The sequence below is a fragment of the Hyperolius riggenbachi genome, chromosome 3 (genome assembly GCF_040937935.1).
Source record: "Hyperolius riggenbachi isolate aHypRig1 chromosome 3, aHypRig1.pri, whole genome shotgun sequence".
Classification (NCBI taxonomy): Eukaryota; Metazoa; Chordata; class Amphibia; order Anura; family Hyperoliidae; genus Hyperolius; species Hyperolius riggenbachi.
Window position 1 is genome coordinate 183235312 of NC_090648.1, and position 15259 is coordinate 183250570.

A 15259-nucleotide genomic window follows, 5' to 3' on the forward strand; every position below is an offset into this window, starting at 1 on the left:
CTCTTCACTGTTTAAACATTAACCAAATGCATTTCGGAACTGAGGGTCTCCTTAATTGCAGTTATCCTTTCTTAGTGGAATAATTGTTTCCAGGTAGTCTCTTTCATTCACATTTAATGATTTCAAATAAAGATTAACTGTTCTGTTCCCCCCAGCAATTTAAAAGTAGAGATTCTAATGTTTTTCACATAGCAAAACACTTCCACATGATAGCTTCAGGTTTACAATGCAACGGTTTGGCTTTTTTATCATCATTTAAAGAGACTCTGTAACAAAATTTTCAGCCTTATTTCTTCTATCCTATAAGTTCCTATACATGTTCTAATGTGGTCTATCTTACTGCAACTCTTTGAAAAAGAATAAATATAATGTATTTATTCTTAAAAACGCAAAAGCAATCGCCGCATAAACCGATTTTGTGAGCGTTTAGCACTCTATCTATACCTTCCATTAGAGCAAAATTGCCCCAAAAATGGTACAGGCACAGCTTTGCAGAGCGCAAAGTGGATGCAACACGCTGATATGAACCTTCTCATAGAGATTTATTGCACAAGTGTTTTGTGGGTGATTTTGAAAATCGTCTGCCCTTGAAAAAAGGCTGAAAATGCCCTAGATGTGAATGAGCCCTTAATCACTACAGAGACCACTGCTAAGACCAGTTATGGCCTAACTAGATGGATTGTGAGGGCCCAGAATAAACCCCCCAAAGTTTCACTCATAAATGTTTGCCAGCTAGCAGAAAATATGACTGTATGACAGGCTTGCCAGTACCATTAAACCTCTATTGCTAGTGAAAGTAGAGATATTAATAAAATGGTAACCTCTGCATTTATGAGAACTAGATGTTTGTTTTTTGTGTTATAAAATTGGCTGCACTGGACAATAATTTCAATCAAGATTTAACTATTTAAAAAAAATATATTTTCCACAGTGAAAATGTATATTTAAAATCATTTGCCGTTAGTCCTTGTTTCCGTTGGTCTGCAACTGGTGGAAACAAATTGTGTCTATGTTGAATTACTGTGCTCAAAATTCAAGTCTTTGAAATCAACCCGTATAGGACCACAGGCTTACACCCCCCTAGTGACCAGGTGATTTTTTACAATTCAGCACTGCACAGCTTTAACGATTTTTTGCTCGGCCATACAACTTACCACCAAAATTAATTTTGCCTCCTTTTCTTTCCACTAATTGAGGAATTTGGTGGACTCTGCTGCTGCAATTTGTATTTTTTTATTCATTTTTAAAGTTATTTTTTTTATTTAAAAAAAATAATTCCCCCCCCCCCTCTCCCTGCCCACTAGTTGTCCCTGACTGTGCACCGTACACTGCATTCCCCTCTCATAGGCATCAGCCTATGAGAGGGATTAGATTGTGAGCCAATCAGAGGGACAGCTAAGTGATAGAGCTGTCCCCTGTACAGTGCTGCACTAGATTGCAACGCTGTACAAATGATTATCTTTTTTTGTTACATTGCAGTCGGCCAGCTCCGATCGTGGCTGACAGGCTAACAGAGCCACGCTCTGTTAATGTGCAGGGAACGGGCACGCTCCCTGCTAATCCCTGCTCACTGCTCTTTCCGCCAGTCCATGTTAGGCGGTCCCAGGAGAGCCATCCCAGGACCGCCCATCAGCGTTAGGCAGTTGCAGATTGGTAATGTTGGCATACACATGCCAAAAGGATTTTTTATTTCATTCATTATGGACTTTATTAACACAAATATTTTTATAACTACTGTAAATATGTCCTAAAAACTTTGTAAAATGTGTAAACTGCTAAATGTTAAGTATGACCTAACATACATTATCCCTAGATGAGCTATATTCTATAAAAACCTCCAGCCTGCATGTTATTTACAGCTGGCCACAGACATTAAATTCATATTACCAGATCAGTACACTAAAATATATTGCTTTCTCAGAGGAGTCTGCATGTGTACCAAGTTGACATTGTGAGACTATTTTAACTGAATCTCCGCAACAAAACTAACACCAAAACAAAAATTAAACTCAGCCAATACATAGAATTATTGTGTAGAATAGTCCCAGTTATCTGGAACACAACTAACCAGCCAACTTCTTACGCTGTCTGTGGGCACTGCTGTGCTTAAAGACTGGGTTCCACGGTTCCCCCAAGGTTAATATGCTTTCAATAAATGTATTTTAACATCTAATACATATATAGAGTGGGGTATAGTACTGTATTAGTTAGTAATAAGAAATTGCTTATCCAGTTGCAGATGGATTCAGCTAGTGATGCTCATCCGAGCTCGGATATCCGAGATACTCGGATATCCTAGCTCTTTTTTCACTATCCGAGCTCGAATACCGAACTCCAATAGTATTAGCTATCCGGGCTGTGCTATCCGAGCGCACTCAGATAGCAATCAGCTATCCAGAGATATCCTAGCTATCTGAGCTCGGATAGCGTCATCCGCTCGGATAGCGTCATGTCACGTCACCTTGAGTCCTCACAAGCGAATCAGAGGGCTCCCAGCCCTCTGACTGCAGCCAATCACAGAGGGGGAGCCTGGCCAAGCCCCCCCTCTATAAATAGCGGGCACCATGTTGCCTCACTCGTCCTGCTTGCGACTTACTGACTGACTGTACTGAGAGATTGCTCCAGTGCTTTCTGTCTGTGCAAGTGCATCTATTGTTCAATGCACCTAGCGTTTTTACACTCCAACACTTGATATTCACCTGTATTGCTTTGTATTGTAGATAGATTGTATAGAGATGTTGCAAACCTTCGATTTTCGGTTCGCGAACCCGATTCGCGAACCTTCGCGGAAGGTTCGGTTTGCGGAAAAGTTTGCGAATTGCAATAGACTTCAATTGGGATGCGAACTTTGAAAAATAGAAAAATTTATGCTGGCCACAAAAGTGATGGAAAAGATGTTTCAAGGTGTCTAACACCTGAGATCTTTCAGTGACTACAAGAAGGCGGGAAAAAATTCAAAAATACCTTATAGTTTTTGAGAAAATCAATTTTAAAGTAACTCCTTCTGACCGTGGGAAAATTAAGCGCCCGCAGACTTTAGCAGTTAATAGCAAAGCCGCTTTAAAAGCTAGAAACCCCACACTTGCAGAAAATGTCTCACTACATGATAGCCGCTGCTCAGCGGCATCTCCCAAGCCCCTCCGATCGCCTCCGGCGATCGGAGATCAGGAGATCCTGTTCAAAGAACGGGATCTCCTGGAAGGCTTCCCCCATCGCCATGGCGATGGGCGGGATGACCTCACCGACGTCATCAACGTCGTGACGTCACCGACGCCATCGATGTCGTGACGTCACCAACGTCGTGACGTCAAAGGGGACTCCGATCCACCCCACAGTGCTGCCTGGCACTGATTGGCCAGGCAGCGCACGGGGTCTGGGGGGGGGGTCGGCTGTGGTGCGACAGATAGTGGCGGATCGGCGGCGATCGGATTGCACATGCAGCTAGCAAAGTGCTAGCTGTGTGTAGCAAAAAAATTATGCAAATCGGCCCAGGGGGGCCTGAGCGGTGCCTTCCGGCGGCATAGCCCGTGCTCAGCACGGGCTTACCGCCAGGGAGGTAAATATTGTTTCCTGCTATCTTTTTAACATATCCTGCAAATTTGGTGTTGCTAGGATGTAAGGGGCCTTTGCTATTAACTGCTAAAGTCGGTGGGTGATGATAACCAACCAGAATTATAGGGGTGCAAAAGTGCTGAATTCTGCCATAGGCTTCCATTAGGCTCCCTATTTCACTTTCAAAAATCTCAAATCTTTTCAAAGGGCAATTGCTCAGCAGTGGCAAATTTTCTAGCATTGTAGGAACTGTTAGGGGGATCATAACTGGTGAGTTTCGGGCCCCTAGGCCGAAGAGGTCATAGCCTAAGGTCACAAAAACCTGTTTATTTGGGCAATTTCAATGGTGGCAATTCTGACGTACATAAATTGCAGCCATGGCCGTTAGCAACATCTGAATCTCATGAAATGTCTCATGCAGGTAGAAGACATATTGTTAGACTTGGACTCCAAAGATGGGTTCCATACATCTCTGCAAACCAGAGTTACAGGGGTGAAAAAGTAGTAAAATCCCACATATGCTTTCATTGGCTCCCTATTTCACTTTCCAAAATCTCACATCTTTTCAAAGGGCAATTGCTCAGCAGTGGCAAATTTTCTAGCATTGTAGGAACTGTCAGGGGGATCATAACTGGTGAGTTTCGGGCCCCTAGGCCGAAGAGGTCATAGCCTAGGGTCACAAAAACCTGTTTATTTGGGCAATTTCAATGGTGGCAATTCTGACGTACATAAATCGCAGCCATGGCCGTTAGCAGCGTCTCAATCTCACGAAATGTCTCATGCAGGTAGAAGACATATTGTTAGACTTGGACTCCAAAGATGGGTTCCCTACATCTCTGCAAACCAGAGTTACAGGGGTGAAAAAGTAGTCAAATCCCCCATAGGCTTTCATTGGCTCCCTATTTCACTTTCCAAAATCTCCCATCTTTTCAAAGGGCAATTGCTCAGCAGTGGCAAATTTTCTAGCATTGTAGGAACTGTTAGGGGGATCATAACTGGTGAGTTTCGGGCCCCTAGGCCAAAGAGGTCATAGCCTAGGGTCACAAAAACCTGTTTATTTGGGCAATTTCAATGGTGGCAATTCTAACGTACATAAATCGCAGCCATGGCCGTTAGCAACGTCTGAATCTCACGAAATGTCTCATGCAGGTAGAAGACATATTCTGCTCTCTGTAATCTAGTCACACCTGTTCTATTGTTTAGCTAGATTCTTCTATTGTTTAGTTAGTACTGTAGTACTGCAGTCAGTGCTAGTAGATGTTAGAGTAGTAGTACTACTGTGTTAGCTTTCTACAGGACTGCTATGCTGTGAGCAGTGCCAGTGTGACAGTTAGTGTGCACTAGTGTCTTCTCCTCTGCTGTCTGACTGGCACTTGGCACGTGCCACATCCGGCATGCTCCTGGCACACGTTACACCTGCTGCTGCATTGCCCTGCTCCTGCTGCCTGTGCAGCTCCCACCGCCAGGCCACTGATACCACCTATATTTAACCCAAAACACAATTGCTGCGTAATTTTTTGGAGGTGTCTGGGGTGAAAACTGTCATGTCCCAGTTGTGCGGTTGGACTTTGGACACAATGTGGGGTGCACGACTGCTGTCTGGAACCTAGGCCTGATATTAATTTACAGCTATTTTTTGGGGGGGGGGGGGGATTTTAACCACTTGAGGACCCACCCTTTACCCCCCCTTAAGGACCAGCACAGTATTCTGTGATCTGTGCTGGGTGGGCTCTGCAGCCCCCAGCACAGATCAGGCAGCACGCAGAGCGATCAGATCGCCCCCCTTTTTTCCCCCCTATGGGGATGGTGTGCAGGGGGGGTCTGATCGCTCCTCTTGGCTGGCATGTTGCGGGGGGGGGGCACCTCAAAGCCCCCCTCTGCGGCGAAATTCCCCCCCTCCCTCTCCTACCTGTCATCCCCGGTGATCGGGGCTGCACAGGACGCTATCCGTCCTGTGTAGCCAGTGACAGGACGTCCCCTGTCACATGGCGGCGATCCCCGGCCGCTGATTGGCCGGGGATCGCCGATCTGCCTTACGGCGCTGCTGCGCAGCAGCGCCGTACAATGTAAACAAAGCGGATTATTTCCGCTTGGGTTTACATTTAGCCTGCGAGCCGCCATCGGCGGCCCGCAGGCTATTCACGGAGCCCTCCGCCGTGAATTGACAGGAAGCAGCCGCTCGCGCGAGCGGCTGCTTCCTGATTAATTAGCCTGCAGCTGGCGACGCAATACTGCGTCGCTGGTCCTGCAGCTACCACTTTGCCGACGCGCGTTATGAGTGCGCGGTCGGCAAGTGGTTAAGTCCCCAAATCATCAATTGGTGTTCTCCTTTACAAAATAATTATGCTACATGCCTCATATACCCTAAAAACGTTTTTTTAACCACTTGAGGACCCACCCTTTACCCCCCCTTAAGGACCAGCGCTGTTTGTTTGGATCTGTGCTGGGTGGGCTCTGCAGCCCCCAGCACAGATCCGCGGCCACACAGAGCGATCAGATTGCCCCCCTTTTTTCCCCACTAGGGGGATGATGTGCAGGGGGGGTCTGATCGCTCCTACCTGCAGGCATGTTGCGGGGGGGGCACCTCAAAGCCCCCCCCGCGGCGACATTCTCCCCCCTCCCTCTCCTACCTGCTCCCCCGGGAGATCTGGGCTGCACAGGACGCTATCCGTCCTGTGCAGCCAGTGACAGGACGTCCCCTGTCACATGGCGGCGATCCCCGGCCGCTGATTGGCCGGGGATCGCCGATCTGCCTTACAGCGCTGCTGCGCAGCAGCGCCGTACAAATGTAAACAAAGCGGATTATTTCCGCTTGTGTTTACATTTAGCCTGCGAGCCGCCATCGGCGGCCCGCAGGCTATTCACGGAGCCCCCCGCCGTGAATTGACAGGAAGCAGCCGCTCGCACGAGCGGCTGCTTCCTGATTAATCAGCCTGCAGCTGGCGACACAGTACTGCGTCGCTGGTCCTGCAGCTGCCACTTTGCCGACGCACGGTATAAGCGTGCGGTCGGCAAGTGGTTAAAGCAATTTAAAGGCCACTTCCGGTTTTTCTATCCGGATATCCGAATTTGCCCGGATAGCCCGGATACTGTGGTCGGATATCCGATTTACATTCAGATCTGAAAATTTTGAACTCTGTTATCCGGCCCGGATCGCATATCTGGGTATCCGGATCCGAATCGGATCCGGATTTTGAAAAGGGGTATCCGAACATCACTAGATTCAGCTACACATACCTGAATCCACCTGCAATTGAATAAGCAATTTCTTAACCAACAGGAGAAAGCAGGTTAGACTTGGGAAACGCACATCAAGCACTCTGACAGTCAGTATTGGTGCACCCTAGGGCTGTATATTTCCCCCACTGCTCTATTCATTGTACACCAATGATTGCAACTCCACAGACCCATCTGTTAGGGTTTTGAAGTTTGCAGATGCTACTACAGTAGTTGGTCTCATAAAAAAAAGGGGACAAGTCAGCATAAAGGCATGCAGTGGGACAGCTTTACACCTGGTGCAGCAGCAACAACTTGGAACTAAATATTCTCAAAACCATAGAGATGATAAGACTTTAGAAGATCCCCCCCAGCACCTAACCATAAATGGATCTACAACTCAGGTAGAGTCATTCAAGTTTTTTGGGTCCACAATCTCAAACAACCTAAAATGGGACAAGAATACTGTGACTATCATACTATCATCAAGAAAGTGCAACAGAGGATGCACCACCTATGGCAGCTGAAAAAGTTTGACCTACTTTAAAAATTAATGGTGCAGTTCTACACTGCGATCATTGAATCAAACATGACATCATCCATGACTGTATGGTTCGGTTCCTGCTCAGTAATAGAAAAGGCGAGACTACAGTGCATCATCCGAACAGCGAAAAGGATGATTGGCTGTAGCTTACTTTCCCTGCAGGATCTTTGTTAGCAGGTGCAGAAAGAGAACAACCAAGATTGCCTTTGACCACTCTCGCCTTGCTCACTCCATCTTTCAGCTCATGCTTTCAGGAGTAAAATTCTGGTCAATCGCAACTAAAACCTATGGACAGTTTTTTTCACGCAGGCGGTAGCCATGCTTAATGCAGAACCAGTCTAGAGCTGCTAGGACTAGAAAGCATTCAGCACAGAACTGTAAATTAACACTCTGTTTATTGCCACTAGAACTTACATACTGCCCTTGACTAGTAATATATATACTGTCTGTCCTTGTATTGTTTTGTTTCTGTCTGTTAAGCAACTGCCAAGTCAAATTCCTTGTAAGTGCAAACTTAATTGGCCAAATAAAATCGATTCTGATTAGGCCTAACATTGAGTCCCAAGCAACTAAAAAGCTTACTTATCCGGCATCAGCCAATCCCCTTTGGTGCCCAATTACTAAGACTATTTTCCAAGGTCTTATAACACCCATGAATGTCTAAGTCTCCAGCAATTCAGCAACATTGGATACCAGTCATCTATGGATTATGTTACTGACATGCAGTCAAATAGGCTGTTATATGTGGCTGAAATTAAATGGCTCATTTGGCAACTAGGAACTCACAAACTAAAATGTTTGTTATGGCCGAGAGCCAGTCATTTGAACAGTAACAATTCACACATTAGTATGTTCAGTAATTCCAAGCTTTTGCCATTCTGTCATCTGAAGAAAAAAAACAGGACTAAGAAAATAGTGGCACATTGAACATTGTGTAAACTAAGATTTCTAATTTAGTTATTATTTAATAAAATGAGAATACACATTAAGCCAGAACCTAAAGAATATTCTGGGGAAGTGAAAATAGAATAAATGACTCAATGCTTATATAAAATAAGTACAAAGACCCTGCTGAACTTCCTGTTTAAATTTAATTGAGGGATAACTTAAACCTAAAACAAGTCATGTTGCTTATGTAGAATTATTATTTTTAAATTATGCTGTCTATTTAATGACCAGGAAAATGTCATATTTGATTTGTCTGCATTATATTTTTAGCAGATTTATAATAGTGTTGGGCGAACACCTAGATGTTCGGGTTCGCGAACTTCGCCGAACATCGCCGCGATGTTCGGGTGTTCGCGCCGAACTCCGAACATAATGGAAGTCAATGGGGACCCGAACTTTCATGCTTTGTAAAGCTTCCTTACATGCTACATACCCCAAATTTGCAGGGTATGTGCACCTTGGGAGTGGGTACAAGAGGAAAAAAAATATTTGAAAAAGAGCTTATAGTTTTTGAGAAAATTGATTGTAAAGTTTCAAAGGAAAAACTGTCTTTTAAATGTGGAAAATGTCATGTTTCTTTGCACAGGTAACATGCTTTTTGTCGCCATGCAGTCATAAATGTAATACAGAGAAGAGGTTCCAGGAAAAGGGACCGGTAACGCTAACCCAGCACCAGCAGCAGCACACGTGATGGAACAGGAGGAGGCGCAGGAGGAGAAGGCCACGCTTTTTGAGAGACAACAACCCAGGCCTTGCATGAGGACAAGAAGCGTGCGGATAGCATGCTTTTTACCGCCATGCAGTCATAAATGTAATAAAGATGAGAGGTTCCATAAACAGGGACCGGCAACGCTAACCCAGCAGCAGCAGCAGCACACGTGATGGAACAGGAGGAGGCGCAGGAGGAGAAGGCCACGCTTTGAGACACAACAACCCAGACCTTGCATGAGGCCAAGAAGCGTGCGGATAGCATGCTTTGTACCGCCATGCAGTCATAAATGTAATAAAGATAAGAGGTTCAATAAACAGGGACCGGGCGGCAACGCTAACCCAGCAGCAGCAGACGTGATGGAACAGGAGGAGGCGCAGGAGGAGAAGGCCACGCTTTCAGGAGCAACTCAGGCCTTGCATGAGGACAAACAAATGCGTGCGCAAAGCAATGCAATGAGTAGTTTTCAGGACACAATGGGCTATTCGGAGGAGCTATTCCCACCCCCACAATCTTCTACCTGTGAAAGGTCAATAGAACAGCCACAAATGTTGTGCCCGGATTCACAACCTTTTTCTGTGGAAAATGCACCTCGCACTGAAATGCAAGGCGAGGCCGAGGATGAACATGACGTCAACAACTCAACATGACGCAAAATGGGGGCGGAACAGAAAGCTGCTTTCAATGTTTTGAAGGCCTTAATTGCCTCCGGCGGCCAGTTAGATGCATCATTCATCACACCCAAATCCCAGAGCAATGTGTGCAGGAATTTGAATCGCAGGAGGTGTACCGAGATCATCTGGACAAGTGACCAAGTGACCAAGTGACAAAGTGACCAGTGACAAAGTGACAGACAAAGTGACAAAATGACAAAGTGACAAGTGACAAAGTGACCAGTGACAAAGTGACAAGTGAGAGGTTGTTCTGGGGAGCTCTACTCCACTGCACACAGTCACATATGAGGAGAGGTCTCGTCGGGACTGCTGATCCTCCTCAGCTTGCTCAAAGCCTTGAGGGTTCCTGAAGATCCTCTGCTTGGAGTTCGCCGGGGTTCAGCTTGGTGTCGGGGTCGGCGGCGTCCTCCTCACTCCAACGTGGCAGATCTTCTGTTGAAGGAAAAAAAAACAACATTTTTTAAAGTCCAGTACCGCTTCTGAAGGACTCACCAAGAGATGCAGGAGCGCTTCAATCTAGCGCACCATCGCTCGCTGGGTGATGTCCTTCCCTACGCGCTGGAATTCTACGCTGCACATGCTAGCACGCTTTTGCGCAGTGCCGAGGCGCATTCCAGCAGCTAGCTACCAAGCTTCCGTGGATCTGATTGGGCCACCATGTTGGATCTCTGCCAAGTCCTCCAAAATTTTGAGCAATCCACGTTGCTTGTGACTGAGCAGTGACAACTCTGCAGTCAGCATTACAATACCACTGCTGTGTTTACTGAAGAAATCAATGTTGAAGATGGAAACCGCTGGCATGATGCAAGTGGGGGAATCTGAAGATGAAAACGATCAGCGTGATGATACCAACATCAGGCAACCTGCCTCAGGAAACGCTGGTCCCAGCTATGACAAAGAACAGGACGAGGAACAGCTGGAGTTGGAGCAGGAATTGGATGCCCCCAATGCCGAGGGACAGAGCGGTGCACGTTGGACTTCCACAATTTAGCGGGAATGGACAGCAGAAGAGGAAGAAAGTGATGCTGGTGACGAATATGGTGCATCACAACAATCACAAGAACATGAAGACAGAGGAGTCTGGCAGGATTCTCTGGCACACATGGCTCAATTCATGCTAGACTGCATTGAACGCGGCCCGTGCATTATTGACTATTCATTATTATTCATTATTCTGGACAACACCAATTACTGGGTTTATACCCAGTTTATACAAACACAATGTTAAAAAACTGATTGAAGAAAGTGTCAGACAGGTCAAAAATGGAACAATTCCAGCAGGCCCTTAAGGATGGAGACTTTAGAGAGGAGATTGACATCCTCCTCCTTCTCTAGCCAGTTGTACGCTGACAGACTGACTTCAGCAAACCCAGGAGGACCAGGAGGGCAGCAAAGAACACAAGCTGCTGCTAGTGCCCAAAAGGGAATGGTATTGGCAGTGTCCTTGGAGTGGGAACATTTTCTGACACCCATGCAGCAGCCCACAGAACAGCAATCGGGCAGTTCCACGTCCTCCAACACCAATCGCCTGGAGAAGATGGTCAAGGACTACATGTCAGATGGCGTAGCTGTGTTGAACAATCCATCTGCAGACAGACGGTGAGTGTGACAGCACAGAAGGACCATGGCAACTCACTCATAGTACCACAGTTTGATAGTGCTGCCCAAAAAATTATATGGATCCGTGGACCCGGGCAGTACTGGGAAGTGGGAACGCAGATTTTAGTACCTAAACAAACGATACAACATGTTTTCCGGGGTCGGACTCTGAGGCACATACAGATGGTCCCGATCATCATCCTCATCATACAACTCTTCTCCTGAGTCTGACCCACCCACCACCTCTGCCACCCCAACATCCCCAGACCCCTCATCGTCCTCAACATTAACTTGGTATGCTGGCCTGAGCCCGACCTCCTCCTCCACATCAGGCCCCATCATCTCCTCAATGGCAGCCCTCAATAATCGCTCTGGCGCCGGACCGATGGACACAACATTCTCCTCCGGGGAGGGCTGCTGCTGACCACTGGCTGCTGGGGTGGATGTTATAGCTTGCGTGGGGCGTTGGCTGTTGCTGTTGTTGGGAGTGCTGCTCACAGCGGAGGTCTCTGAGGAACTCATGGTGAGCTCATATAGTGGTTGACGTTGAGTGGAGTATTACTGATCCCAGCAATATACACACTGACTGGCAGAGTACGCAATGCTATATAGTGGTTGACGGTGAGTGAAGTACTACAGATCCCAGCAATATACACAGTGACTGGCAGTACAATGGTATGGGTGGGTGAGCAGAGTACTACAGATCCCAGCAATGCTATATAGTAATGGGGTGACTGAGTGAGCGGCAGTGTACTACTGTTCCCAGCAGACACAGAGTGGCAGTAAACACAATGCTATATAGTGTGGCTGAGCGAGCGGTGTACTACTGTTCCCAGCAGACACAGTGGCAGTAAACACAATGCTGTATAGTGTGGCTGAGCGAGGTACACAGAGTGGCAGTAAACACAATGCTATATAGTGTGGCTTAGCGAGCGGTGTACTACTATTCCCAGCAGACACAGAGTGGCAGTAAACAGAATGCTATATAGTGTGGCTGAGCGAGGTACACAGAGTGGCAGTAAACACAATGCTATATAGTGTGGCTGAGCGAGCAGTGTACTACTATTCCCAGCAGACACAGAGTGGCAGTAAACAGAATGCTATATAGTGTGGCTGAGCGAGGTACACAGAGTGGCAGTAAACACAATGCTATATAGTGTGGCTGAGCGAGCGGTGTACTACTATTCCCAGCAGACACAAAGTGGCAGTAAACACAATGCTATATAGTGTGGCTGAGCGAGGTACACAGAGTGACAGTAAACACAATGCTATATAGTGTGGCTGAGCGAGCGGTGTACTACTATTCCCAGCAGACACAGAGTGGCAGTAAACACAATGCTATATAGTGTGGCTGAGCGAGGTACACAGAGTGGCAGTAAACACAATGCTATATAGTGTGGCTGAGTGAGCGGTGTACTACTATTCCCAGCAGACACAGAGTGGCAGTAAACAGAATGCTATATAGTGTGGCTGAGCGAGGTACACAGAGTGGCAGTAAACACAATGCTATATAGTGTGGCTGAGCGAGCGGTGTACTACTATTCCCAGCAGCGACACAATGACTGGGGGGACCCTGGCTAGCGTGGCTGGAGCGCGAACTACCCTGCCTGCCTACCCAAAGCTAAACCCACAGACAAATGGCGGAGATATGACGTGGTTCGGGTATTTATTTACCTGAACCACGTGACAGTTCGGCCAATCAGAGCGCGTTCGGGTCCAAACCACGTGACCCGTTCGGCCAATCACAGCGCTAGCCGAACGTTCGGGGAACGTTCGGCCATGCGCTCTTAGTTCGGCCATGTGGCCGAATGGTTTGGCCGAACACCATCGGGTGTTCGGCCGAACTCGAACATCACCCGAACAGGGTGATGTTCTGCAGAACCCGAACAGTGGCGAACACTGTTCGCCCAACCCTAATTTATAACAGCTTAAGTATTTTTCTGAGAGGATTATTTAATCGTTCATTTGTACCATTCCATTCCAGACAAAACAAAATGTCTATATAGCTTCAGGGCAGCACTTTGGTAAGTGGTTAGTAGCACTCTTATACTGGTGGGTAAAGGTGCCCAGAAATAGTAAAACACCTAAAAAACATGTGAAAAAGTAGAGGTAGTGGTTGGCTTACCTCTCTAAATGTGCTGAATGGCTGGCGTGAAAAGACTCCAGCACCTCAGAGAGTCTCTAAAGAGCCTGAATCTCTTCACCTCAGCCATTCAAGCATTTTTGTAGTTTCTACTTACCTGAGGAAGCGGGCAGCACCTGCGAAACACGTTGTCTAACCATATTTTATGTGCAATAAACCTTTTGCAGTTTGCTGTACTGGTTACGGTACTTTGTCTATAGGAGAGGTAAGCCAGCCACTGCCTCTTCTTGTTAACCTGTTTTAGTTGTTTTATTATCAACTAGTAATTTTAGCCCATTACACAACAGACGCTGAACAGTGGAGTCCCCATGACCCTGTGCTCACCTGTGGCTCCACCCAAGCGCACTCAGCTGACACGAACACAGCCACTGGATGCAGATACCTAGATGAATTGTTAGGTAGAATGTCTTAATTCTGTTGGGAGGTTGGTTTTTAGCCTAGTCCCTTCTAGGGACTTCTGTACTTGCTGTCCCTGTAATACTTACTGTGACCTCACATTGATATCTCCTGCACATGATGTTACAGGTGATTTTTCAGAACACTTATATAACCTCTGATACAGGTCCAAGCTTGGTTTTAAACTTACAATGACAGAGTCAACCTAGCTTGGTATACATGGGCTGTAGCAAATTAATGTAGGTTGGAATTGAAAAGAATAGCAAATGGAGAAAGTATACCAGTGAAAATAGCTGAACGCCTCACCAGTAGCTAATATTTGGAGGATTTCTGCTTCACTTCACATATTTGAAAGTAAGTGATTGATAACAATAAGACAAGACACAGAACATTTTATATTGCACTTTTCTCCTGGCGGACTCAAAGCGCCAGAGCTGCAGCCACTAGGGCACACTCACTAGGTAGTAGCAGTGTAGATGTACTCTGTGTAGGGAACCACAAAATCACTGTTTAATTCCTGTGGACTGATTGAAGAACCCCTTATCTAGGTGGTGGCTGCATTGTTAGCTAATGTGATGAAGGCCAAGCAACATAAAGCAGCAGCAATGCAATTAATGAAGCTGCAGCAGCAGATCAATAGAAAGGTGGAAGCAGCAGCCACCTAATGGCTGGAACTGGATGTACTGATTTCCTGGATAGGTGTCAAGGGATTCTGGTTAGACTGTGAAAGTAACGGATTATACAAAGGATACCACTGTCCCGAAGTGTTGCATTACTGGTGTTGCTTCTTGTTAACATGAAGCTGAAACATGCAAATACCTTTTGATTTAGGGCTTTTTGGTCTCTTTTAGTCCCCTATACAGTACGTTCCTTGTGGTCTTGGGTCACCCAGTGCTGCTTGGTTACTGTGTTCTACCTTTTGATTTAATGAGACACACAGGGTGCAACTACATAGAAAGCAATCTATAGGGCCCAGAACTGTGGGCCCTGAATTGTGGGGGTGGTGGCTGCACCTATTATGGGTACAAGGGGTGATCATCTTGGCTGGTCTGATTATATGACCCCTGACTAGTGGGGGGCTTGGTTGGGGGGGGGGGTTGTAAGGAAGAAGACCTTGGCGAAGTTTTGCTGGGGGATGAACAACTCATGATTTATAGCTATGTTCCTGATCAGGCTGTTTTTCCAATGTAGGCCCCTTTTACACTGTATTTTTACTGAAAGAGGCTGTCAAGTCAATGAAAGTCTATGTAGACTCTCATACTGACGTGCTTCAACGTGACAGAAGTGTAGATTTCACCACAATGTCGTTGGGAAAAGTCTGCAGTGCATTACCACATGAGCCGCGCCTACCGCAAGGTTAATGCAGTAATGCATGTGTAAACAGCAGAGTGTGGCACGCATGTGCAGGCAAATGGGAATCCCAATGATGTACTTCCTGCCCAGTAGGAAGTAAGTCACTAAGTAGGGGGCCGGCCTAG

The 15259-nt window shown here is 46.5% G+C and overlaps 1 protein-coding gene and 1 long non-coding RNA gene across 4 annotated transcripts in view; one reads left to right on the forward strand and one right to left on the reverse strand.

The window, feature by feature from the left end:
* FAM227B (family with sequence similarity 227 member B) overlaps window positions 1–15259 on the forward strand; it is a 468573-nt gene that overhangs the window by 417032 nt on the left and 36282 nt on the right. The window lies entirely within an intron of this gene.
* LOC137563223 (uncharacterized) overlaps window positions 1–15259 on the reverse strand; it is a 58955-nt gene that overhangs the window by 24856 nt on the left and 18840 nt on the right. The window lies entirely within an intron of this gene.